Source organism: Miscanthus floridulus, chromosome 1, assembly GCF_019320115.1.
Source record: "Miscanthus floridulus cultivar M001 chromosome 1, ASM1932011v1, whole genome shotgun sequence".
Lineage (NCBI taxonomy): Eukaryota > Viridiplantae > Streptophyta > Magnoliopsida > Poales > Poaceae > Miscanthus > Miscanthus floridulus.
The window spans coordinates 55,073,600-55,100,457 of NC_089580.1; the positions used below are offsets into that span (position 1 = coordinate 55,073,600).

General features: G+C 43.4%; 1 pseudogene; it reads left to right on the forward strand.

Annotated features, from left to right (window-relative positions):
* The first annotated feature begins 1,472 nt into the window (after nucleotides 1–1,472).
* The window catches only part of LOC136457084 (ABC transporter G family member 50-like), a 74,804-nt pseudogene continuing 49,418 nt past the window's right edge, over nucleotides 1,473–26,858 (forward strand).

Consider the following 26,858-nt stretch of genomic DNA (forward strand, 5'->3'; position numbering starts at 1 on the left):
GGAGGTTCCTCAAGTCGTCTAACTGCGGCTAGGTGCTTCTCCTTAGCCGTCATTGGTGGAGGGTTAGGGGGGTTGGAACCCACCGCTTGAAGTGCTCACGTGGATGTCTCCCTCTAAACCAATCGTCAAAAAGGAGGTACCTAGGATCAAACTTGTCTGCACCGTCGATCCACTGAAAGAAAAAACACCTCTCATGGTCCTACACAATGAGATTCCAACAAAATATTAGTAGCATACTTACACAAATAAAGAAAAAGGATAGTGAAAATAATTTCTTACATTAAAACGACTGCATGTGTAGAAGCAACGCGCCGTAGTGTTTGGATGTTTCGATTGAAAAACATGGGCCGGGAAACCACAGTCACAGTTAGGGACAGGGAGGTCGGGAGGGACGAGGGCATCTTTGCTAGACGCGTCGGGGTATAATTCTCGAGGACGACCCTGTTTTCGCCAAAACTCCTCCCGAAACATTTCTTGCATCTAACAAAATGGATATAATTTAACAAACATAAATCAAAACATCACAAATAATTGTCAATAAGAACCATAACTGCAATACAACCAATTTCGTTCTAAGAACCCAAAGCAGTTAACATTAAACCCTAAACCTAGGGTTTCCCATTTGATGCACAACAATGAACCCATAACATAACTACATGCGCCTAGGTTTGCTAGCTTTTTCCACGCCTTGGTATCATCCAATGGTTGTATAATATATATATTGAGGGATACAATGAAACTCTAAGTGATGACGATTCTTAGGTTGAAAAATCCGACTAATATATACCGAATCGATGCGAAAAAACTAGGAGGGGAGCGAGGATACCTTGCTCTCGAAGATCTACGGATCAAATCAAGGTTTTCAAGGTCCAATATGCCGATTCGTGAGGTATGGTGAAGTGGGGAGAGAAAAAACCCGAGAGGAAGGAGAAAGAAGAGGAAGAACGCTCAGGCAGGAAGGTCGGGCCGGGGTTAAATGCTGGGAGCTCGGCGCCAGTCACTATGGCGTCGAGTTCGGCACCGTAGATCTTGGCGCCGAGCTCGGCGCTATAGTGACTGGCGCCGAGCTCGGTGCCGTAGTGACTGGCGCCGAGCTCCCTGCCAGGGAGTCCACCGTTCCCAGTAGCTCGGCGCCAAAGACGCTAGCGCCTACCTCGGCGCCAGCATCAATGGCGCCGAGCTAAGGGTCCATTTTCGGAATTCTTTCCACAAGGGGTCTATTTGTGAGAAACTTTAAAAAAAAGGGCTAAATTGTAAAAAAATTGGCTCATACACAAGCAAAGTCAACGATATTGATATCAAGCCACTGTTAATTAAGCGAATTCTGTCAACGGCTATATTGTGTAGTACTAATGAATTAAATAAATAATTTGACAAAAGTATGAGCATCTCCCGGGAGTCGGGACCCAATCCAGGTGGTCAGATTATAAGTATGTGATGCCAAGCTAGTTCAAGAGACGACCAATCTTGAAATGGAATTCCCTGGAAGACACGCATCATGTCTATCGTCCCAGCATGAAAATTCATCTTGGGCTGCAAACAAAGATGGCCCCAGCGACACGGAATTGGAAGTGGTAGCAGAAGAGCACAAATGGAGCTGCCGAAGAAGCACGCGAGAGCATGTTGCTTGACGATGACAACCTCTGGTTCCTGCAGAGACAAAAGGAAAGAAATGAAAGGCAAGTTTTCTACTCGTGTGTCCTGTCGGTAGCATAACATCTACTTACAATATTACTAGTTGTTTACTTGTTTATATTATAGCTACAGCTAGTACTCTTACGTGGTGCTCTACATGATTGTTTTCGCATTGTGATTCGTTTTGGTAGGGTTGGTGTGAAGCCTCCGGCAATATAGGTGAGGTATGAGAAACTTTGCGTGGAAGCAGAATGCAGATACTCCAGTGGTGCTAGTGCTACTCACCTGCCAACTCTGTGGAACAGCATCAAGGGTGCTTACTCAGTAAGGCAAAACACTTGGTTTACCAATTAGATCTAGGATCAAAGAATATTAACCAACATATTAACCTTCTGCTGTATATCTTTGCGGAAAATACTTTTTGAGACGATGGTAGCTAGGAATCATGTGGCAGAAATTAATACTAAAATCACAAAAGTTGACCCTGTATTATTCTTTCTCATTAATTTCCAAAACCTCTGGTTATGTAAATGAAACACCTAGCCTATCGTTGAGGTTACCAAAGCTGCAACTAATTTGGGCAACATGCATTCTTCCCAAATTTAGAAGACAATAAAAATGTGCTTACTAGACTTTCTTGGTCCATAGGGTTTCATCATGTTATTTGGGCTGAAGTCTGATAAAGTAAAGATAAACATCCTAGAAGATGTGAGCGGAATCATCAAACCCTGCAGGTACGTCAACACCAAGAATAGTTACACTTTTTTTTCTTTCTGGAAATTAAAGGATAATAATATCTAGAATGCTCATAATAGTAGATAAATCTCTAAAGGTATACATTGTTGAAATCTGGAAATTAAAGGATAATAATATCTAGAATCTCTAAAGTTATCTCAATATCCTTGCAGATTGACTCTTCTATTAGGACCTCCTGGATGTGGAAAAAGCACATTGTTGAAAGCTCTTGCTGGCCAACTTGATAAATCTCTAAAGGTACAAAAAGTGATATTTTTTTTGCGAGGAGTACAAAAAGTGATATTGGTGCAAAGTGCATGCCGACACCATTAACAGTATACAAACCATTACGGTAGCCAGAGAAAATAAAACAATGCGTAACAATTCATACAGTATACACAATTTACAATATGGACCAGCATGTTGTCTACTACTAAAAGAACAACGTTGTTAAATTAATATGGGCAGGTTCCTTCTACAAGTAACCCAACTAGCTGAGCTCGCTCAGTTTGCTTACAATGCATTTGATCTATCAATTTATAATACAATTTATTTACACAACCCAAAGCCATCAGATCAGAGAACTCATAACTAAATGAATGAAAACACTTACATCATCTCACAAATTTTGTCTATCATTTCAAAATTCTTCATCTACACAAATTCATCTACCAAGGCCATCACACCTAGGGATGAAAATGAACAGGGTCGGTTAGGATGAACCCTCTCCCATTTCCACTTTTACATTTTATTACAAAAACTAAATCAAAATCAAGAAGGCTGCAAACGGAACGAAAATGAGATTCACCGGAAATCGAAAACTGATCAATTTTTTAAAACATGAAGATAACGGTCGGGATATGGAAAGTCAAAATAGGAACATCAACACATAACCAAGAAACATGACTTCAGATACTAACCAACCGACTTGGTATGGCAAAACTACCAACACATATATAAATGATTCTAATACATATTGTAAAGTTCGTAAGATGACAAGAGTATAACAATGCAAGACCACAAATCATAACATAGCAAGCTAACCACTAGTCTACCATGGACAAGCACTACTACATGAATGGTTTCTAGGGGCGGCTGGTGAGGCTTTGTAGAGGCGGCTCGGTCAGCCGCCCCTACCATACCGTCTCTACAAATCATGTATTTGTAAGGACGGCTGTAGTACCAACAGCCCCTATAATATCTATTTGTAGGGGCGGTTCAGTCTAAAACCGCCCCTACAGTACATTTTTTCGCCAAAAAAATTCAAATTTACAATTCAAATTCGACTAGAACATATATATATATATGCATATATAATTCAAATCTGACCACAAGCACAAGAGTATTATATAAACTACCATTACAAGTCCAATTCACAAGAATATATACAATCTATCATTAAATAGACATAATTCACAAGTCTAATTCGTTCCACAAGACCAAACCGTCCCACAAGGTAAGACCAATGTCAAATTCCATACACATTGTTATCAACGGCCTAGAGCTAGCCTTTTAGTCTCACGAAGGTGTTGGTACTGAGGATTTCTACGTAAGTCAGAATCTCGGTTATGGTAGGTGCCTTTGACTTGTACAATCTGGTCCAATATGAAGTTGCAAAGGTCACCGACGAGCTCTAAGAGTTGGTCATCCTTGTATGGGTCTCTTTTCATTTCTTTCTCTTCTTTCCACTACAAGAGAATAAGTTTCGGTTGAGTATTTCATATCATGTGTGAAGTTTTTATATTATGGGTGAAGAGGTTCAAACTTACCCTTAAGGGGTGTCTCTATAGGCACCGGTGTTACTCATCATAAAGTATACATAGTATCCACAATGTACACTCCCAGGCTTCTACTTGGCGCACTGTGTGTTTTGCATATGAAAATGTTAAGTAATGCTTTTGATAGCCATGTAATTGAGTAATAAAGTAAGTTACACTTACCGCACATAGTGTTTTTATAGCCAGCCTTTCCTTCCTTACTGAATCATGCCTTCCGTGATGTTTATTGACATAGAATCTGAATGCCCTGTTCGAATTATTTTAGCAAATGCAACTTGTTAGTTTCCAAAAGTGAACGTTGCAAGTATGTATACAAACATATAAGCTAATGAGGATTGTCGATATGTATACGTCTTGAAAATCGATATGAAGTCTTTGTATGTCACTGGGTCCCTATCTATTGAATCAAAGACCCATGCCATGCTCCTCCCGACATCGACGCCTATACAAATCCAGTGGTTGCTGCATGAATTTAATCATAGAACTAGATAAGCTCTTTTGCATCGAATAAAATATATCGAACAAAGCTTTAAGTATAGAGTTGAACTTACTCGAAGTTGTATGGTAGCCATATAGTAGAGTGTTGTTGCAGATTTTAAAAGCCAGGGCAGTGTATGCTGAAACCTTAAGGGACTCTTGCCTTAGTTTCTTTGCACGGATGTCCTCTTTCTCCCGAAGGGTCTTTCTAGCAGCTAGCTCTTTAGCATCCAATTTTCACTATCTAGGGTAATTAAAATTTGTTTGTGCTATAGCTTGAGGGTCTATATACCCGACTTTCACACTTGGCATTTGTTTTACAATGTGCACTTGCATTCTACAAATCACGACGTGGGTTTGTTACAACAAAATCCAAAGATTACATTCATATCATATCGGGAGGGCAAGGACTTACAGGCACCACGTGTGAATTAGATTCATTTCCATTGCTCCGAGGTGAAAGCATGTCTGCATGTCATTAAAGTCAAAGATAATTTTCTCGTCTGGGCTTCCAAATGTGTCGGTGGGGAAGCATGCTTGTACGAGGTCTATGCTCGTTAGGAGAACACGCAAGTACCAATCATGGAACCTTCTCATTCCAAGTGGTAGACGCAGGATGTCCAGGTTTGGTAGGAAGGGCTTGCCTCTTTCATATATTTTTGGGCAATCCTTTGACCATTTGATGGCAACAATATTTGGATACTTCTTTGCTGTTTGGTGGAGTTTGCTAGTGACGGCCTCCTCAGAAGCCTGTGTTGGGACTTTTTTAACTTGGTTCTCAGGCTTGAACTGGTCATGGGCATACCAATTGTGCACCGACGAGACGTCTTTCATCGGAACATAAATTGGCCTTATGATGATTGGATGCTTCTTTCGAAGTTCCCATTCAGGCACATCCTCATCTTCTTATGCATCACCTTCTTTAGGAGGCACTCGTTGTTCATGTATCAGCTGCGCTTGTTGAGAAGACTGTGGCATCTCATCATGCACTTGCTTGGTACGAGCTGGAGAAGGTTGTGGCTTATCAGGCACATGCTTGCTAGGAGGCGGGGAAGAATTTGGCATCTCAGGAATGTGGTGGTCACAAGATAGTGAAAATATCTCCCCGTCCTCAACAACTCGCTCCAAATTTGAGAGAGGGGGAGGCAGCGAAGAAGCAGTCAATATAATATCCCATTTGTGCTAGAGGATGAACTGCCCCATTACGTCTTCGAGTAACACCAACCCCTCAGGAGTTGCATAGTCTATCCTCCACTGCATGAACTCGGGCTCATGGTATGCACCTCCACCCTAGTTTAGTCCAGCGATATCTTATTATTGTGGTGTAAGCCACCGGGAGGATGTGCCACACCCGTTGCCACCTCCATCACAATGTTCTGCCGGTTGCTGAGAAACATCAAGGTGCAACTAGTTGGTTCCTGTATGCGATCGACGAGGGTTGTGGCTGCAGTGGAACCTTGGCTGCTAGGAACTTCTGGAGGGCTGCCAACTAATGCTAGTTCTCCTGGTGGTGCCATTAATGTCCGTGGCTCCATAGATAGTCCTTGCTCCTCCAGCGCCTTCGCAACTAGAGCCTTCACTTGGAGCTCAAGATTAGCCTCCCGGTCTCTGCCATGTTTCTTGTACATGTGCCTGTCCTCTTCGAATCCGTACTTCTAGGTCGTCCTTTTCACTAGCCCCCTGGTGCGGCCTGTGTGCTCGTTGTTTCCTAAGCTAAGGCTAAGCTTGTCCCTCTCTCTGGAAGGATTGAATGAGCCCTTCTCCTTGTCTTCAGCATATTTCAGTATCCTTGATACTGCCTCTTGGGTCTCTGGCTTATCAAATTTAAGATTACTACCGGATGATTCTGTACTCCTCGCATATACCCAATTCCTTGAGTGTACCTTCAAATTCTTCACATCGATATTCCCAAAAGCTACGGCCTCTTCATCCATATTCTTAAACTGCTCTTCCTTGGCATAGTAGCCACCAAGGCCTAGATGATGGTGGTGTTTGTTCCTCTTCGCCAGCTCGGTGTTACGGGCACTAAGCTCCAATGCCTCCGGTAAAGTCTTCTGAGCCACGAGCTCCTCCCATTGACTAGGAGTTATGTTGCCAAACTCGTTGAAGGGAGTTAACCCCTTTTGGATATACTTCTTGTGGAGCTCCGACCTCTAACGTCGGAATGACTCTCCCATGATCTTGAAAGCATTTTTTTACCAGTTCTTGCTTTCTCTCCGGAAATCTAAAATTAAGCTTCAACTGCTTATCCCATAGTTCATCCTTTTTCTTCTCTGGTACCTCTTTCTAGTTAGGGATTGCTGGGTTCAATATATCTCTTACTAGGGCCCCAATCGCATTATGGAATCATCCTCTGAATTCCTTTGGCTCAAGGATATTGGTTTGTGTTTCTGGATATTGGTTATCCCTTGCTGGCCCGACCTCCGTTATCATATAGCATGCCTTATCTGGATATTGGTTTGTGTTTCTATCCCCTCGTTTCCTCTTTGGCTTGGTAGCCGTGTTCGTGGTTGTGCCTTGAGGTTGTGGAGCAGAGGCCTCAATGTCCGTCTCTGTGGCTGTTGCCTCTGCTCTCCTTTCCTCTACTCCGTCTTGTCCGGTGTAATACCCTAAAAATTTTGCATTTTTTCAAAATAGATAAAATGATTTATTAAGCATTTTTGTGAGCATTGAACCTAGGGAAATAATATTTTTTATGGAATTAAAATCAAACATAAGGTTAGAAACTTCTTGATGCATACATGCTACTGCATATTTATTTTGTAATGATTGGTCTTGATTCAAAGTTCAAATGAATTCAAAATATATTTGAAAGTGCTTTTGGAAATCTATTTGGAAAAAGAAAAGGAAAAATCCTTCTCACTCCCTCCCCTCTCTCAATTCGGCCTGTGGGCCCAGCCCGCCAGCCCAGTTGCGCGCGCCCTTCTTTTCCCCTCCTCCTGTTTTTCTCTTGGGCCAGCCCAACCGCGCTCGCTCTCTCCCGCACGCTGGCAACCACCGCCGCTCCCTTGGCCCAGCACCGCACGACAATGACCCGTGCACCTCCTTCCCTCTCAGCCACTGACCACCCGGCCCCGCCCGTCAGAGCCGCCCCCAACCTCCCGCACCGCGCGCGTCAGCCGCAACCGCCGCTCCGCTCCCACATCTTCGGTCGTGGGAGCATCCCCAACCCACGCTCGGCCACTACAAAATGGAGCTGTGACCCCCGCCGCACCCCTGCTATCTCCCCGCTCCCTCTCGTGTTCGCTCGTGCATGAGGAAACCGCCGCACCGCAATGACGTGGTTCGCCGACCGCCCCTCCGTGTGGTCCGCCGTCCCCGGGCCGCCTCCGTCTCCGATTTTCGCCGTGGTGAGATTCGCCGTGCTCTCCTCTCTCTCCCCGACCTATTCCCTTGGCATTTGGTGGCTTGTATGACCGTTTTTGTGTGCGCCCGCGAGCTTCGGCCGCCGGCCATGGCGACCGCCGCCTCGGACCTCTCCTTCGGCCGCCTTCTCGGCATGGCCGAGGTCTCCTTCACCCCCGCCATCTCCCGGTGCCCTCGGTTCTTCGAACCGTGGCCCGTGGGCCGAGTTCCGCACACGCCAGCATGTTCTTGCCACCGGCCATGGCTACGCCGCCATCGGAATTGCTGTTCCCGGCTGGCTCCTTCTTTCTTCCCCCCTGATCTAATCTGATCCACCCGTTTTTGATCCAATGGTTCACGTAAGCCGATACCCCTTCGCGTGTCATTTTTGATAAAGAGACCCTGAGCTTTTCTAAGTCCTAACCCACAGTCCAAAGCACATTTCTAGAGTACGCTTTCCCCTTTTGAAAACGTAAAATATACTGTTTTAGTCCAAAATATGTTTTCAGTATTTACAGAAATGCCATTGCACTGTGTTGCTTAGAAAATCGTCGTTATAGCTCCGATTTGACCCATTCAAATCGCGTTAGGTTCACAATTAAGTTCTCTACTTGTTAATACCACTATTAACCCTGTTTGCAACATTTAAATTTTGAGATTAGATTTAGTTAAATAAATTACTATAGGAAATCCCGTTTAAATCATAACTTTCGTGTTTTAGCTCCATTTTTCGTGAACTTCGCGTTGACGTGATCGTAACGAGATATAGAATCTTTTCATAAGCATTTTATCTTGTTTTCTATACTGCTGGTGTACTGTTCTAACTGTAGTATTGTTTGCTTTGCATGAATGTTCCTAGAATGTTGTATGTTGATGTGTTGGTCGTGTTCAGATGGTGAGGAGAACGTTGGTGACCAGGAGTACTTTGACGACCAGTAGGATCAGCAGGAGTTTGCTAACCAAGGCAAGTATAGCATGGGCCTACCTTGATGTCCTATTCACTTTAATCATTCACTCATGTGCATGTGTCTAACTTTGATAACCATAAGGACATCCTAGTTATTTGATGACATGTTTCCTTGACTCCTATGGGTTAATTACATATGGGTAGCTTGCTAGTGCTCTAACTGAACATGGTCTATGCAATGGTTAATGGTTCTATGGAACTAAAGGTAAAACATGCTTTATAACAACTGATCCATAGGGCGAAGGAGCAAATGACTTTCGATCATGTTGCTCTCGGCCTTCCATAAGGGCTTATCTGTCGGCAAGAGCTGGGACTGACAGTGCAACCGTGAGAGTCACATGGCTCTGACTTTAGCTCAGTAAAATGACCTTTTCTAGCTTGTTAGAGGTTACCTTTAGGGCGCAAAAGGGGATTGCCACATTGGGTATAGGGCTGCCTCTGTTCCTATGTGTATAGCCGCGATGGATATGTGCCATAGGAAAGGGGGGTTCCTACATCTGCCTGCCGAGGAAACCTAGCGGCCCTAACTTGTTAGAGAAACCTATGAAATGGCTTCATAGTGTACCCTGCCCGCTCGCCTTGGCAGTGATATGGGAGTAATTAACCCGGGCATATGGGAATCACGACCCGCGGTGAATGTGCACCACCTCTACAGAGGGTTACAAACTGTTATAACAGCCGTGCTCACGGTCACGAGCGGCCCGGAAAACTCACAGAATAATTGGTTACTCATTGTGGTTCATTTATGATGGTATACGATGATAATATGATGCAAATGATTCTAATAGCTGATTATGTGGGTATAAATGGGAGCTTAAGCATAACTTGATAATACTTGATAATAAAATCTTGACTTACTAAAAGTGCCAACTGCAGTAAACCTGTGTCATCCTTTTTGAGATTCATAACCCCATGTTCTCTTGTTAAGTACGGGAAGTACTTACGCTTGTTTACTTTCTATTTTTGGATAAAAATCCCGGATCGGTAATAGATGACAACATGTATGAGGAGTTTCCTGAGGATTATAAGGCTTGTGGTCAACCAATTGACCGTCCCTGTGATGGAGTTCCACGAGAGAGCTATCTTTTTATCTTTTTCCGCTGTGATGTGTAAGACTATGTTATGTTATTAATCGTGATGTAAGATACACCGTGATGATACTTTTTATACTTTGTCAGCTCATGTGTGTGATTGATCCCTAGGCACACATGGGTTTAGTGCATTCAATTTTATCCTTAAAATTGGATGTGACAAATTGGTATCAAAGCCGTGTTGACTGTAGGACGCAAGCCTAGTTAGAAATGGTCGTTTTAGCATCTTTGCTCCTCTTGTTTCATGCTTACTGTCTTATTCTTGTTATTTTATTAAAACATTTATGCTTTTCATACCTTAATCTATTATATAAAATTGTTGATTCTAATTCTATCTTACTTTAAATCTATAGATGTCTCGTAACCCGAAGACCGCCCACCTCAGCACTGTAGGCTACCACGCCATGTTCACCCCCGTGCTCCACAGGCGGAGAAGGAGATTGTGATCATCTCCGAAGATGAGGAGATGGCTACCCCGACACCTGCACCTGCTCCTACTCTAGCTGTTGCACCTGTCTATCCCGCTGTAGCTACCCCAGAGGAGTCATCAGCTACTTCACCTACAGCTGTGCCATCCCCAGCTGTCCCTGTGGTGGATGAGGAGATAGGCTAGAAGTGCAAGTACTACTTCAAGCCAGCCCCGGAGACGGCCTACTACCACACCCTCCTTACTCATGTGCTGGATGACTACTACCCTGATCTACACGCCTCCATCAGCTATCATTGTGCAGAGTACCAGCATCCTTTGGAGGCAACCTTTTGGAAGGTAGAGCTGGTTGTCACTGCTTGGAATGACATAAAGAATGGACATGAGGTGGAGACTGTCCACCGTGCCACTGCCAGAAGGGCTCACGCATTGGATGGCATGGAAGATGCAGCGCAGGACGCCTACATCTACTACCATGGTCATCGTTTTGAGGCCATGAGGGAGGATCATTTTAGGTTCCTTCCTTGCAATGATCATGAGGGTAACTGGCAGGTCCTGGCACCACCAGAAAGTGACCCAACTCTAGAAGCAACAGTGCAACATGTCCATGCCATGCAGGGGGTAGATGAAGAGGTCAAGGGAGAGCTGCGTGCATCACAGAGGGCCGAGAGGCGCCTCCAGAAGCAAGTTGATGAACTACGTGCTCAACTTGGGCAGCCACCGATCTACAAGAAGAAGCGCCGGTCGTTCACCATGATTGACACCGCCCCATAGGTGTTAGGTGCCTTGTTTAATGTTACAACGTTGTTAGTTCGAGTGTCATGTCTAGTCTTGTCTTGTCATGTGAACTTTAGTGATTAGATGTTTATGATTGTGAACTTGGATGATTTGGAGTTTGTTTGATTGCTGGAGGTTTGTGGGCATGTCCACAAATTCCATAGATTTGAACCTTAAGTTTAGATGAGTTCTTAATGTAGATGGGTTTGCTTTATCTTATCTCTGCTGTGCTGTTTTTTGGAGCAGCATGTGTTCTTTATCTTGTATCTCGAGATCTGGGCTGTCAAAAATTCTGAAATTTTTGTGGAGATATCTAGACTTCTGTATCTTTCAAATGTCTCTGGAATCATGTCAATAGCTATTCAGGTTTGTGAGATCTAGCTGTCACAAGTTGAGGTTTCTGCACAGACTGGAACCCAGAACAGTTTCGGTTTAGCGCTGTTTTTGACCATGTGTATGTCAGAATCTGTAAAAGTAATCTAAATAAAAGTTGTAGCTGATCTCCTAAGATTTCCAACCGTTCTTGGTACACCTCTGTTGGATCTCTAAAACTCGAGTTATAACAGATTTACTTAACTGCTGTATTTGAATCTTGTCCAGAAAATTTCCAGCATTGTTCCTTATCTTTATAAGCTCTCTATAAATTGGAAATCTCTAAAATTTTGCGCATTTGTTGGAAAGCAGATGGCCGCAAGAGGTGGAAGAGGCAGAGGCCGTGGTCGTGGATGTGATGCTCTCATAAATCCACCACCACCGCCACCAGTGACTATGGAACAATTGATGGGAATGCAAGCGCAGTTGATGAAAGCTATGATGCAGCGCTTGGATAATGAACCTGCAAGAGGACCACCACCTGTTCAGGTCAGAGATAAGCATGGAGAGTTTATGAAGGGTCGCCCACCGGTGTTCACCCATGCCTCAGACCCTATGGAGGCAGATGATTGGTTGCGTGTTGTGGAGAAGCAACTTAACATAGCATAATGCAATGATCTTGAGAAAGTGTTGTATGCTTCTGGTCAACTCCAGGGAGCAGCTCAGGATTGGTGGGATTCTTTCCAGTATGGACGCCCCAACAATGCTCTTGCTATCACCTGGCAGGAATTCAAGGATAACTTCCGGTCATATCATATCCCCGATGGACTGGTGGAATTGAAGCAAGAGGAATTCAGATCCCTTAAGCAAGGATCCATGACTGTGGCAGAGTATCATGACAAGTTTGCTCAACTGTCATGCTATGCTCCAAATGATGTAGCTGAGGATAAGGATAAGCAATGCTACTTCCTCAAAGGACTTTATGATGGCCTGCAGCTTCAGCTGATGTCCAACACCTACCCTAACTTTCAGTCCTTGGTGAACTGCGCTATTGTGATTGACGATAAGCGCAAAGAGATGGAAGCCAAGAAGAGGAGACTTCAAGGGCAAGCTTCTGGAAGCAACACCCGCCCGCGTGCCTACCCTCAGCAGGGTTTTCAGTAGAGGAATCAAGGACCATCTAACCAGGGAAACCGTGGTCAGTATCCTCAGCGTAATCAATTCCAGCAACGCCCTCAGTACCAGCAACAGTATGGTAATCAGCATCCCCCGCAACAGACTGGCAATCCAGCAACACACCAGGGAATGCCCAACAATGCTCCTATGAAGAGTGGTGCACCCAATAACCCCAATGCATGCTACCGCTATGGAGAAGTAGGTCACTATGCTCATTAATGTCCAAAGAAGCAGAACCAGCAAGCCCCTTAGAACTAGAATGGCAATCAGAAGTCCAATGCCCGACCACCTCACACTACGAAGGTGAACTATGTGTCATTTGATGCAGCTCAGGAGACGCCTGAGGTCATGTTGGGTACGTTCAGTGTTAACTCTATCTCTGCTATAGTACTTTTTGATTCTGGTGCTTCGCATTTATTTATTTCCCAAGCTTTTGTTAGAATGCATAGCATACCTTTATGTGCCATGAAAAAGCCCATACTAGTAAATTCACCGAGAGGAAGTATGCCCGCTTCTTATTGGAGTCCCTCAACTAGCATTTCCTTAAGGGGGGTAGACTTCAAAGTGAAACCAATTGTGTTGAGAACAACAGGAATTGATCTTATTCTAGGAATGGATTGGATGAAACAACACCAAGCAGTGATTCAGTGTTAGGAGAAATCTGTTATTGTGACATCACCCAATGGAGATAGAATCTGTGTAGAAGTGGTAGTGCGAGCTCAGCCAACAGCCACTGTGAACCAGCTGGATGGTGATGCCCATAAATAAGATCGTGTTGTGGAGGAGTTCCCGGATGTCTTCCTCGATGACTTGCTAGGTATGCCACCTGACCGTGACATTGAATTCATTATTGAATTATTACCTGGAACTGCACCAATAGCTAAACATCCATATAGAATGGGGGTTAATGAATTAGAAGAGCTTAAGAAGCAACTAAAAGAGTTGCAAGAAAAAGGTTTCATACACCCCAGTTCTTCCCCATGGGGGGCACCTATGATCTTTGTGGATAAGAAGGATGGTAGCCAACGGATGTGTGTGGATTACCATTCACTTAATGAGGTTACAATCAAGAATAAATACCCTTTGCCTAGGATTGATGATTTGTTTGATCAGTTGAGAGGAGCCTATGTGTTCTCCAAGATTGATCTCCGCTCAGGTTACCATCAACTAAAGATTCGAAACTCGGACATACCCAAGACAGCATTCACTACACAGTATGGCTTGTATGAGTATACTGTTATGTCCTTTGGATTGACCAATGCACCTGCATACTTTATGTATCTGATGAATAAGGTGTTCATGGAGTTTCTTGATAAATTTGTGGTGGTATTCATTGATGACATACTAATATTCTCCAAGACCGAAGAAGAACATGCTGAACATATAAGGTTGGTCTTGCAAAAGCTTAGAGAACATAAGTTGTACGCTAAGCGGAGCAAGTGTGAGTTTTGGTTGAAGGAGGTCTCTTTTTTGGGTCATGTTGTCTCCAATGGTGGAATAGCAGTGGATCCAGGCAAAGTGCAAGATGTATTGAATTGGAAACCACCAACCAATGTAAGTGAGATCCATAGTTTTTTGGGATTGGCTGGATACTATAGGAGGTTCATTGAAGGGTTTTCCAAGCTTGCTAAGCCTATGACAGCTCTGTTGGAAAAGAATGCTAAATTTGTATGGTCAGATAAATGCCAGGCAAACTTTGATGAGCTAAAGAAAAGATTGACTACAGCTCAAGTGTTGATTTTGCTAGATTTAAGTAAGAACTTCTCTATATATTATGATGCATCCCGTTTGGGCCTTGGATGTGTGCTTATGCAAGAAGGAAGAGTGGTGGCATATGCATCTAGACAATTGAGGAAGCATGAGTTGAATTACCCTACTCATGACTTGGAATTGGTAGCTGTGGTTCACGCTTTGAAAATCTAGAGACATTATCTAATTGGGCATAAGAGTGATATCTATACAGATCACAAGAGTTTGAAGTATATCTTTACCCTATCAGATCTGAATTTGAGATAATGTCGTTGGTTAGAATTGATCAAAGACTATGATTTGGAAGTGCATTATCATCCGGGAAAAGCAAATGTCGTGGCTGATGCACTTAGCAGGAAGAGTTATGCCAATGAACTTTGGATGACATTTATGTCAGCAGAGTTGTGTGCTGAAATGGAATATCTCAACTTGAGCCTTGTCACTAATGCAATGGAATTGGTAATAGAGCCTACTTTGGAGCAAGAGATACGCAAAGGTCAATTAGAGGATGAAAAACTTAAGGAGATAGCGGAGAATGTAGTGCTTGGAAAGGCACCAGGATTCTGGATGGATGAGAATGGTACTCTTTGGTTCGGAAAAAGGATATATGTGCCTGAAGTGAAGGCTATCCATGATGCAATTCTACAAGAGGCCCATGAGTCTACTTATTCTATACATCCTAGAAGTACGAAGATGTATTTGGATCTCAAAGAGAAGTATTGGTGGTATGGTTTGAAGAGAGATGTGGCAGAGTATGTGGCTTTGTGTGACACTTGTCAAAGAGTGAAAGCTGAGCATCAAAGACCTACAGGGTTGCTACAACCAATGAAGATTCCTGAATGCAAATGGGAAGAAGTTGGTATGGATTTTATCGTAGGATTGCCCTGCACTCAAAGAGGTTATGATTCAATATGGGTAATAGTGGATCGACTCACCAAGGTTGCTCACTTTTTACCAGTCAAGACTACCTATACAGGTGCAAGGCTAGCAGAGTTGTACATGGAAACGATTGTGTGCTTACACGGTGTTCCCAAGAAAATTGTGTCAAATAGAGGCACTCAGTTTACATCACAATTCTGGCAGAAAGTACATAGATCTTTGGAGACAAAGTTGAATTTCAGTTCTGCTTACCACCTGCAAACTGATGGACAGACTGAAAGGATCAACCAGATTTTGGAAGATGTGTTGAGAACTTGTGCACTGCAGTATGGTAATAGTTGGGATAAGAGTCTACCATATGCAGAGTTCTCGTACAACAATAGTTACCAGAAGAGTCTCAAGATGACACCTTTTGAGGCGTTGTATGGACGTAAGTGTAGAATGCCTTTGTTCTGGAATTAGACTAGTGAAACTCAAGTGTTTGGACCCGATGTCCTTAGAGACGCAAAAGAACAAGTGAGAATGATTATGTGTACCTGAAGGTGTCACCAATGAGAAGTGTGAAAAGATTCAATATGAAAGGAAAGTTGGCACCGAGGTATATTGGACCTTTTAAGATCCTAGAGAGACATGGAGAAGTAGCCTATCAGTTGGAACTGCCTGAGAGTTTATCAGGTGTACACGATGTGTTTCATGTTTCTCAGTTAAAGAAGTGTTTGCGAGTACTAGAAGAGCAAATTCCTTTAGAAGAACTTGCTGTTAAGGAAGATCTTACATATGAAGAGTATCCGATAAAGATCTTGGAAACTGCAAAAAGAGTTACAAGAAGCCAAACTATAAAGATGTGCAAGGTGCAGTGGAATCGATATTCAGAGGATGAGGCTACTTGGGAAAGAGAAGAGGATCTGAGAAAACCTTATTCGCAACTGTTCGAGTAAGCGATCAACCAATCTCGAGGATGAGATTCTTTTTAAGGGGGGTAGAATTGTAATACCCTGAAAATTTTGCATTTTTCCAAAATAGATAAAATGATTTATTAAGCATTTTTGTGAGCATTGAACCTAGGGAAATAATAATTTTTAGGGAATTAAAATCAAACATAAGGTTAGAAACTTCTTGATGCATACATGCTGCTGCATATTTATTTTGTGATGATTGGTCTTGATTCAAAGTTCAAATGAATTCAAAATCTATTTGAAAGTGCTTTTGGAAATCTATTTGGAAAAAGAAAAGGAAAAATCCTTCTCACTCCCTCCCCTCTCTCAATTCGGCCTGTTGGCCCAGCCCGCCAGCCCAGTTGCGCGCGCCCTTCTTTTCCCCTCCTCCTGTTTTTCTCTTGGGCCGGCCCAACCCGCGCCCGCTCTCTCCCACACACTGGCAACCGCCGTCGCTCCCTTGGCCTAGCACCGCACGGCAATGGCCCGCGCACCTCCTTCCCTCTCAGCCGCTGACCACCCAGCCCCGCCCGTCAGAGCCGCCCCCAACCTCCCGCACCGCGCGCGTCAGCCGCAACCGCCGCTCCATGCCCACGTCTTCGGTCGTGGGAGCGTCCCCAACCCGTGCCCGGCCACTACAAAACAGAGCCGTGACCCCCGCCGCACCCCTGCTATCTCCCCGCTCCCTCTTGCATTCACCCGTGCACGAGGAAACCGCCGCACCGTAGCGCCGTGGTTCGCTGACCGCCCCTCTGCGTGGTCCGCCGTCCCCGGGCTGCCTCCGTCTCTGATTTTCACCGTGGTGAGATTCGCCGTGCTCTCCTCTCTCTCCCCGACCTATTCCCTTGGCATTTGGTGGCTTGTATGACCGTTTTTGCGTGCGCCCGCGAGCTTCTGGCCACCGGCCATGGCGACCGCCGCCTTAGACCTCTCCTCCAGCCGCCTTCTTGGCCCGGCCATGGTCTCCTTGACCCCTGCCATCTCCCGGTGCCCTCGGTTCTTCGAACCATGGCCCATGGACCGAGTTCCGCACGCACCGGCATGTTCTTGCCGCCGGCCATGGCTGTGCCACTGCCGGAACTACTGTTCCCGGCCGGCTCCTTCTTTCTTCCCCCCTGATCTAATCAGATCGACCCGTTTTTATCCAACGGTTCACGTAAGCCGATACCCCTTCGCATGTCGGTTTTTGCTAAAGAGACCCTGAGCTTTTCTAAGTCCTAACCCACAGTCCAAAGCACATTTCTAGAGTACGTTTCCCCTTTTGAAAACGTAAAATATACTATTTTAGTCCAAAATATGTTTTCAGTATTTACAGAAATGCCATTGCACTGTGTTGCTTATAAAATCGTCGTTATAGCTCCGATTTGACCCGTTCAAATCGCGTTAGGTTCACAATTAAGTTTTCTACTTGTTAATACCACTATTAACCCTGTTTGCAACATTTAAATTTTGAGATTAGATTTAGTTAAATAAATTGCTATAGGAAATCCCGTTTAAATCATAACTTTCGTGTTTTAGCTCCATTTTTCGTGAACTTCGCGTTGACGTGATCGTAGCGAGATATAGAATCTTTTCATAAACATTTTATCTTGTTTTCTATACTGCTGGTGTACTGTTCTAACTGTAGTATTGTTTGCTTTGCATGAATGTTCCTAGAATGTTGTATGTTGATGTGTTGGTCGTGTTCAGACGGTGAGGAGAACGTTGGTGACCAGGAGTACTTTGACGACCAGCAGGATCAGCAGGAGTTTGCTAACCAAGGCAAGTATAGCATGGGCCTACCTTGATGTCCTATTCACTTTAATCATTCACTCATGTGCATGTGTCTAACTTTGATAACCATAAGGACATCCTAGTTATTTGATGACATGTTTCCTTGACTCCTATGGGTTAATTACATATGGGTAGCTTGCTAGCGCTCTAACTGAACATGGTCTATACAATGGTTAATGGTTCTATGGAACTAAAGGTAAAACATGCTTTATAACAACTGATCCATAGGGCGAAGGAGCAAATGACTTTCGATCATGTTGCTCTCGGCCCTCCATAAGGACTTATCTGTCGGTAAGTGCTGGGACTGATAGTGCAACCATGAGTCACATGGCTCTGACTTTAGCTCAGTAAAAGGACCTTTTCTAGCTTGTTAGAGGTTACCTTTAGGGCGCAAAAGGGGATTGCCATGTTGGGTATAGGGCTGCCTCTGTTCCTATGTGTATAGCCGCGATGGATATGTGCCATAGGAAAGGGGGGGGGTTCCTACATCTGCCTGCCGAGGAAACCTAGCGGCCCTAACTTGTTAGAGAAACCTATGAAATGGCTTTATAATGTACCCTGCCCGCTCGCCTTGGCAGTGATATGGGAGTAATTAACCCGGGCATATGGGAATCACGACTCGCGGTGAATGTGCACCACCTCTATAGAGGGTTACAAACTGTTATAACAGCCGTGCTCACGGTCACGAGCGGCCCGGAAAACTCACAGAATAATTGGTTACTCATTGTGGTTCATTTATGATGGTATACGATGATAATATGATGCAAATGATTCTGATAGCTGATTATGTGGGTATAAATGGGAGCTTAAGCATAACTTGATAATAAAATCTTGACTTACTAAAAGTGCCAACTGCAGTAAACCTGTGTCATCCTTTTTGAGATTCATAACCCCATGTTCTCTTGTTAAGTACGGGAAGTACTTACGCTTGTTTACTTTCTATTTTTGGATAAAAATCCCGGATCGGTAATAGATGACAACATGTATGAGGAGTTTCCTGAGGATTATAAGGCTTGTGGTCAACCAATTGACCGTCCCTGTGATGGAGTTCCACGAGAGAGCTATCTTTTTATTTTTTTCCACTGTGATGTGTAAGACTATGTTATGTTATTAATCGTGATGTAAGATACACTGTGATGATACTTTTTATAATTTGTCAGCTCATGTGTGGGATTGATCCCTAGGCACACATGGGTTTAGTGCATTCAATTTTATCCTTAAAATTGGGTGTGACATCCGGCGAGATGTCACGAACATTGAAGTCGTCTTTTCTGAGTTTTAGGAGGGACTTGTATATATGATAGGTCAAAGTGTTCGCAGAGGTAACACAATCAAAGCTTTAGCAAAATTTACAAGCTAAGGCTTTATCCCAACCTCCTCGTTCGGGTCAAAATCCTTGTCCAAATCTTTCTCCGTTGGCCTCCTTCTGGCTTCACGTGGGAAAGGATCCTCGGGACTTACATATCCCTCTTCTGAGTCCTCATCATCATCATCATCCTCTTCTTCTTCGCCTTCAGCAGCCTCTCCTGCTCGTTCTTCTGCTCCCCCTTCCTCCTCGTCACACTACTCCTGAGTAAGCATCACTTCTAGATCCTTTTCTAACTCGTTATCGAACTGCTCTTGAGTAAGCTAGTCCTCTAGTGCTTGCTCCTCATAGGTTGGCTACTCATCATGCTCGGGGCATCGGGCTGCACTGTCTGGTGTCCGCAACATTATTTCGCACTTTGTTCTAATCGATGCAAGAAAGTGTGCTTTAGGTACGCGAGAAGGTATAAGAAATCGAAAAGGTCTATAAACCAAAGTAGTCCTATAAAACAATAATATATAAAAAATGAGTAGTAGTAGTAGTAGAGGCTTTAGAAACATGTCAATCATCATTTGACCATGAACTTGGAGCATCAAGGCATCATAACAGAGAAGAGAGGAGAAGGTAATGTAGGGGTGGCTGGTAATGATGCCAAGTTCCTCACAAGTTCTTGATCATCAGCTCATATTCCATATAATGTATGGACTTGGACAATTTCATCATCGGCAAAACAAAGGAGAGGGGAGATTTGGCAAAAAAAAACAACAGTTGCTTAGCAAACATAGAGCAGCAGTTGATGGAAAAAATAGCCAAAAATATATATGCTCACTGTTAACAAACATAGAGAGAAGAATAGTAGAGTACAGAGGAGTAGTAGTATAGAGAGGAAAAGAGTAGTAGAGTAGAGAGGAGAAGAGAGAAGAGAGGAGTAGTAGTAGATTAGAGAGAAGAGAGTAGTAGTAGAAGCAATTTTTGGGAGGTACTCTCAAATTAGTAAAAAAGCATCACCGACAAAGGGCCTGTGCTCAATTATACATAGGCAAGTCATCAACATCATCCATGGTCAGCTGCTGCTTGCCAAAAAAATAGAGAGGAGATTTGCTGCTATATGGTCAGCAACAGATAAGAGAGGAGAGCACACTGCTATGGTTAGCAACAGATAAGAGAGGAGAGAAGAGAAGAGCCATGGTTAGCACATTGCTTTAGATACTTATAGGAAATATTAGCTAAGCTTTTGCATACATAGCCAAGAAATAAAATACAAACACTAGACAACAACATTATAGTTATTTAAATAAATCTAAGTTTATAGAGGCCCAAAAGCACAAGGAAGCATTACTGCACATACATGGACAGAACCTAAGCTGAAACTTCATAAATTCATATCTAGAGTTCTACCCAACCAAAAAATTTGTGGATTACACAAATGGCATCGTCAAATTTGTTGCTGCCTTAAACTATAGTGTACCACAAATGATAGACGAAACTATTGTAAAAGACACAATCTATACGAGAATCCATAAAACACATTCAAGTAAACCATATGTTGTATGAAAGCTTGAATTATCATGCACAAGCCAACTAGATAATCATGACCCAGTGGAGAAAGTAACAAACAAGCAATAAAACAGCATAGAAATGACTCAAGGAACAAACTGATTGCACAAGCAGACATCATGGGAAGAACATTATCAAATCATTATTCCGTTACTACATTATCTGCAATAGCACAGTTCTATCGTAAGCTAAGTATAACAGCCATAAATTAGCAAATCACCTCAGTTTTTGGAAAGGGACCGTGAAGCTTTTATACAACATGATTTCGAGCACCAGGGATCAAACCCACAGGTGGACTGCTCCCCTACAGCTTCCACCAACAATGCTAAGCTTGGATCTCCTAAATTTATTTTCATAGATATGTTTCCTTAGACAACTGGTCCATATTTTGTCTGCTTACTTCTTTTACTTCAATGCCCTATGATGAACTGAAGACAACTACATACATCAAACAAATAGCATGCATTTTCTCTACAATGAAATAAACATGGCCAATACCTTAAGCAGCACATCCACATGCGGTATAATACAATATCTACTTTAGACTCAGATAGAAGTATATTATGGTGGAAACACCGGAATAAATATAAACTAATGACTACAAAAGAAAATGCATCATTGCCTATTGATAGTGAACCTCAGGATTGTAATTAATGACCTGACATCACTATGTCTGAATATAACAAACAACTACAAAATATTCCATAATGCAAGTTCATAAGATTCCTACTTTGTCAGGTTGGCAGAACTAACTGAAACAAGGTATTGGCATCACTGCTTTGCATACCACTTCTCATCCAGGCAATGCTACTAATTTCTGATACCAATGAAGCAAAGCTAGTATTTAAAATCGGTGGATGGTCTTCAAACTCATTGAACTCAGGACCCAGCAATGAGTTCTTACGAGGCTGCTCGTGTGCACCGCAACAACCATGCCCACATTTGTTTGGCATGGTTACTTGTGTGTGTACATGGATGCATGATAGAACATCATTGTAGGTAACCAAAGGCCCAACCATGCTCAGGGGATCAAAGAGATACCCTAAATGCAACTAGATAGACATTTCCCAACTTCACAAGCTAAGTAATACAACTGGTTGATAGCAACAGAAACGTAATCAACAATTCAGACTAGGCAAACAATGCAAACTTGAGAAATGTCGCTGCCAATCACTACAAACTTGAGAAATGTCACCTGAAATCCATCACACAAGACCTGTAGGGCTGGGGAATGGAGAAGGGGTTGGGAGTACCTGTAGAAGACCTGACAAAGAGGGATGTCGGTGGCTGTGCGCGGTGGCCAGGGATCTTGATGTTGGAGAGCACGAATGCCAGAGAGCATGGGAGGTAGAGGTGGCAGAAGTAGATGCCAGAGAGCGCATGTGGGCCGGTGAGTTCGGTGGTCAAGGTCGAAGAGGGAGCGCTGGTGGCAGGGACGCTAGCTAGAGCACACGGCCGAGCTGGTTGAAAGCTCTAGTTTGGTTTTAGTGAATTAATGAAACCCTAAGTGCTAACCTAGTTTATCAAGTGATCATGAGATAGGTAGCACATTCCAAGTGGTGAAGCAAATGAAGATCATAACATGATGATGATGCCATGATGATGATCAAGTGCTTGGACTTGGAAAGAAGAAAGAGAAAAACAAAAAGCTCAAGGCAAAGGTATAAACCATAGGAGCTATTTTGTTTTGGTGATCAAGACACTTAGAGAGTGTGATCACATTTTAGGTTTGATAGCCGTACTATTAAGAGGGGTGAAACTCGTATCGGAATGCGGTTATCAAAGTGCCACTAGATGCTCTAACTCATTGCATATGCATTTAGGATCTAGTGGAGTGCTAACACCCTTCAAAATGTTTGTGAAAATATGCTAACACATGTGCACAAGGTGATACACTTGGTGGTTGGCACATTTGAGCAAGGGTGAAGAAGATAGAGTTGAAGAGGAGTTAATCACGCTGGTTACAGAGTGACTAGACGCGTCTGGTATGGTGACCGGACACGTCCGGTATTTGGCGATGAACTCAGCGACCGGACGCATCCGGTCGCCACACCGGACACGTTCGGTGTGAATCAGAAAAAGCAGTATACGACAGGACAGTCGATCGAACACTGGCAGCGTTCGGTCCGGTATCACCGGACGAGTCTGGTCGGGCAAGGATGCTTATTGTACTCCACCGGACGCTGCGGCTCAGCGTCCGGTCATTTGTGTTTGTGTGTCCAATGTGAGCGTCCGGTCCTCGGCAGATTAAGTACCAACGGCTACATTGGTTTGAACTGGACACATGGCAGTCTAGGGGCTACCGGACATGTCCGGTATGCCGATCGGATGTGTCCAATATTCACGACCGGTGCGTCCGGTCAATTGGACGGGAGCGTCCGGTCAGCCCACGTTATGCCCAGTGAAGGGGTATAACGGCTCTATTTCGTGGGGGCTTCTATTTAAGCCCCATGGCCAGTTGAAGCTCATACCTTTGGCCATTTTCATTGACATAGCAACCTTGTGAGCTTAGCCAAAGTCCTCCCACTCATCTCCATCATTGATTCATCATCTTTGTGAGATTGGGAGTCAATCCAAGTGCATTGCTTGAGTGTTTGCATCTAGAGGCACTTGGTGTTCGTGTTTCGCTGTAGATTTTGCTTGTTACTCTTGGTGGTTGCCGCCACCTAGATGGCTTGGAGCAGCGAGGATCGTTGAGCGGAGGGTGGTGATTGTCTCCGGCTCCGATCATGGTGATTGTGAGGGGTTCTTGACCTTTCCCCGGTGGAGAGCCAAAAGGTACTCTAGTGGATTGCTCGTGGCTTGTGTGATCCTCATCTTGTGTTGGTTGTGTAGCACCCTATTGAGGGTTTGGCATGTGAAGCCAATTAGCACGTGAACCTCCAAGTGAGTGAATCGCCACAACGAGGACTAGCTTGTCGGCAAGCAAGTGAACCTCGGTAAAAAATCATTGTGTTTATCATTGATTCCGAGGTGATTGGTCTTCATTGTTATTCATCCTTGTGATTGATTGGTTCCTTCATCTACACTGTGGTATAACCTTCTTGATCACTCTCTTTACTTTACCGCAAACTAGTTGACAAGCTCTTTAGTGTAGCTAGTTGTGAGAGCTTGCTTGCTTGGTTGGTGTGGCTCTTTAGTTAGCCTTTGTGAGCACACTAACATAGGATAGTGTCATAGCTTTTGTGTGAATATACACTATCTAAACTAGAATTGTGGTAGGTGGCTTGCATTTTGAGTAGGCTAGCGCAACACTTGCTTCGCCTCATAATTGTCTAACTATTTTGTTAAGTGTTGTTGTAGAAATTTTTATTAGGATATTCACCCCCCCTCTAGCCATTAGGACCTTTCAAGTGGTATCAGAGCCGAGGTCACCGTTATTTGAGGCTTAACAACCTTCGGTGTTAAAATGGCTCAAATCAACAACACCAAGAAGCCACCCCAATTTGATGGCTCCAACTATCCCTATTGGAAGGCCAAGATGACAACTTATATCAAGTCAATCAATAGGAAGGTTTGGAAGGTGGTAGAAGCAAAAATTGAGATTGAAGATCCGGAGAATCCCACCGTGGCCGAAGAAATACTTCTCCAAAACAATGGCATTGCTCTAAGTGCTATTCATGATGCAATTGATGAAAGAACATTTGAGCAAGTCAAAAATATTGAGATGGCTCATGAGGCATGGAAAAAGTTGGAAGAGTCATTTGAGGGCACTCAAGCCATGAAGGGTGCAAAGGCTTACATTCTCAAAGAAAAGTTTGCAAGCTTCAAGATGAAGGATGATGAGAGTGTGCCGGAGATGTTCCATAGGCTTCAAGTGCTTATCAATGATCTCAAAGCACTTGGAAAAGAAGTGAAGGATAAGGACTTCTCCCACAAGTTCTTGAGATGCTTACCTTCAAGATTTGGTACATTGGTCACCATTCTAGTAAGAAGCAGTTTGGACACCATGACACCAAACCAAGTATTGGGAGATATAATGACCGATGATACTTATAGAGATGATGATGAGAAGGAAGAAAAGAAGGAGAAGAAAGATGAGAAGAAGGATGAGAAGAAGAAGAGCGTGGCATTCAAAGCCACATCATCCAAGGGCAAAGCAAAGCAAGAAACATCAAGTGAAGAAGATGAATCATGGGATGATGATGATGATGAAAAGATGGCTCTCTTTGTAAAGAGATTTGGCAAGTTCATGGTGAAGAAGGGCTATCATGCTAGAAGAAAGAAGTCTTCATCCAAGAACAAAGAAGAGTCAAGAAGGTGCTTTAAGTGTGGAAGCAAAGATCATCTTGTTGCCCAATGTCCATACAATAGCGACAATGATGATGACAACAAGAAGAACAAGAAGGATAAGAAGGAAAAGAAATAGAAGAAGGATAAGATGGCATTCAAGAAGAAGAAGGGTGGTTCAAATGTAGTCACTTCGGATAGTGATGCTTCCTCAAGTGATGATGATGACGATAGTGATGGTCACAAGACCACCAAGAAGAAGGTTCTTGCAAGCATTGCCATCAATGAGAAGCCTTCTCTCTTCGAATCTTCATCATGCTTCATGGCTAAGGCCACTAAGGTACAATCTTGTGATGATGAAAGTGATGAAGAACATGTTGATGATAATGAACATGAAAATGAAAATGATAGTGATAGTGATGATGATGAACTTACTAAGGACGAATTATTTGACATGCTAGAAGATGCTAAAGAACACTTTGACATTAAGAGGAGGGAATGCAAGAGCTTGAATAAGGAGGTAAAAGCCCTTAAGCAAGCTCTTGATGAGCTCAAAGCAACTCATGAGAAGCTAGAGGAAGCCCATGAGAAGCTTGGCAAAGCTCACAAAAAGCTTGAAAAAGCTCATTCTTCTTCGCTTAAAGAGCAAAATAAAAAGAAGCATGTTGAAACTTGCAATGTAGGTTTAACTTGTGATATAATTGATGAATCACTATCTATGCCTATCATTGTTGTTCCTACTAACCCTTCTTGTAGCACTTCTACTTCTACCTCATCTAGTAGTGATGGTCTCACTTGTGATGCCTCACTAGTAGTTGAGAATGAGAACCTCAAGAAGGAGGTCACTAAGCTCACTCACACCTTAGCTAAGGCTTATGGTGGTGAGGATCGCTTGCTTATGTGCTTGGGTAGCCAAAGAGCTTCTCTCTACAAAGAGGGATTGGGCTATACCCCCAAGAAAGGCAAAGCGGCCTTTGCTCCTTACAAGACTAGTTTTGTGAAGAACAATGGTCGGTTTTGCACTAGTTGCAAGCAAGTGGGTCACAAAGAGCAAGAATGCAAAAACAAGAGCAAAAATACTAATGTATCCTCCATTAAGCTTGACTCATGCTATATGCTTACGAGGGGTACAAATGGTGTAAAGGCTAAGTTCATTGGTAAACCATGGATGGGCTCAAAGAAGAAAGCCATTTGGGTACCAAAGAGCTTAGTGACTAACCTTCAAGGACCCAAGCAAGTTTGGATACCTAAAAAGAATTGATCTTCTTTTGTAGGTCAATTACAAAGCCGGAGGAAGGCATTGGGTTCCTGATAGTGGGTGCACTCAACACATGACTGGTGATGCAAGAATGTTCAACTCAATCAACACCAATGGCAATGATGGTTATGATAGTATCACATTTGGTGACAATGGCAAAGGCAAGGTCAAAGGGCTTGGTAAGATTGCAATATCCAATGACATGAGCATTTCCAATGTGTTGCTAGTAGAGAGCTTGAACTTCAATTTGCTATCCGTGGCACAATTGTGTGATCTTGGATTCAAATGCATATTTGGGGTAGATGATGTAGAGATCATAAGTGTAGATGGCTCTAACTTGATCTTCAAAGGCTTTAGATATGAAAATCTATACTTGGTTGATTTCAATGCTAGTGAAGCTAGATTATCTACATGCTTGTTCACTAAGTCTAGCATGGGTTGGTTATGGCAT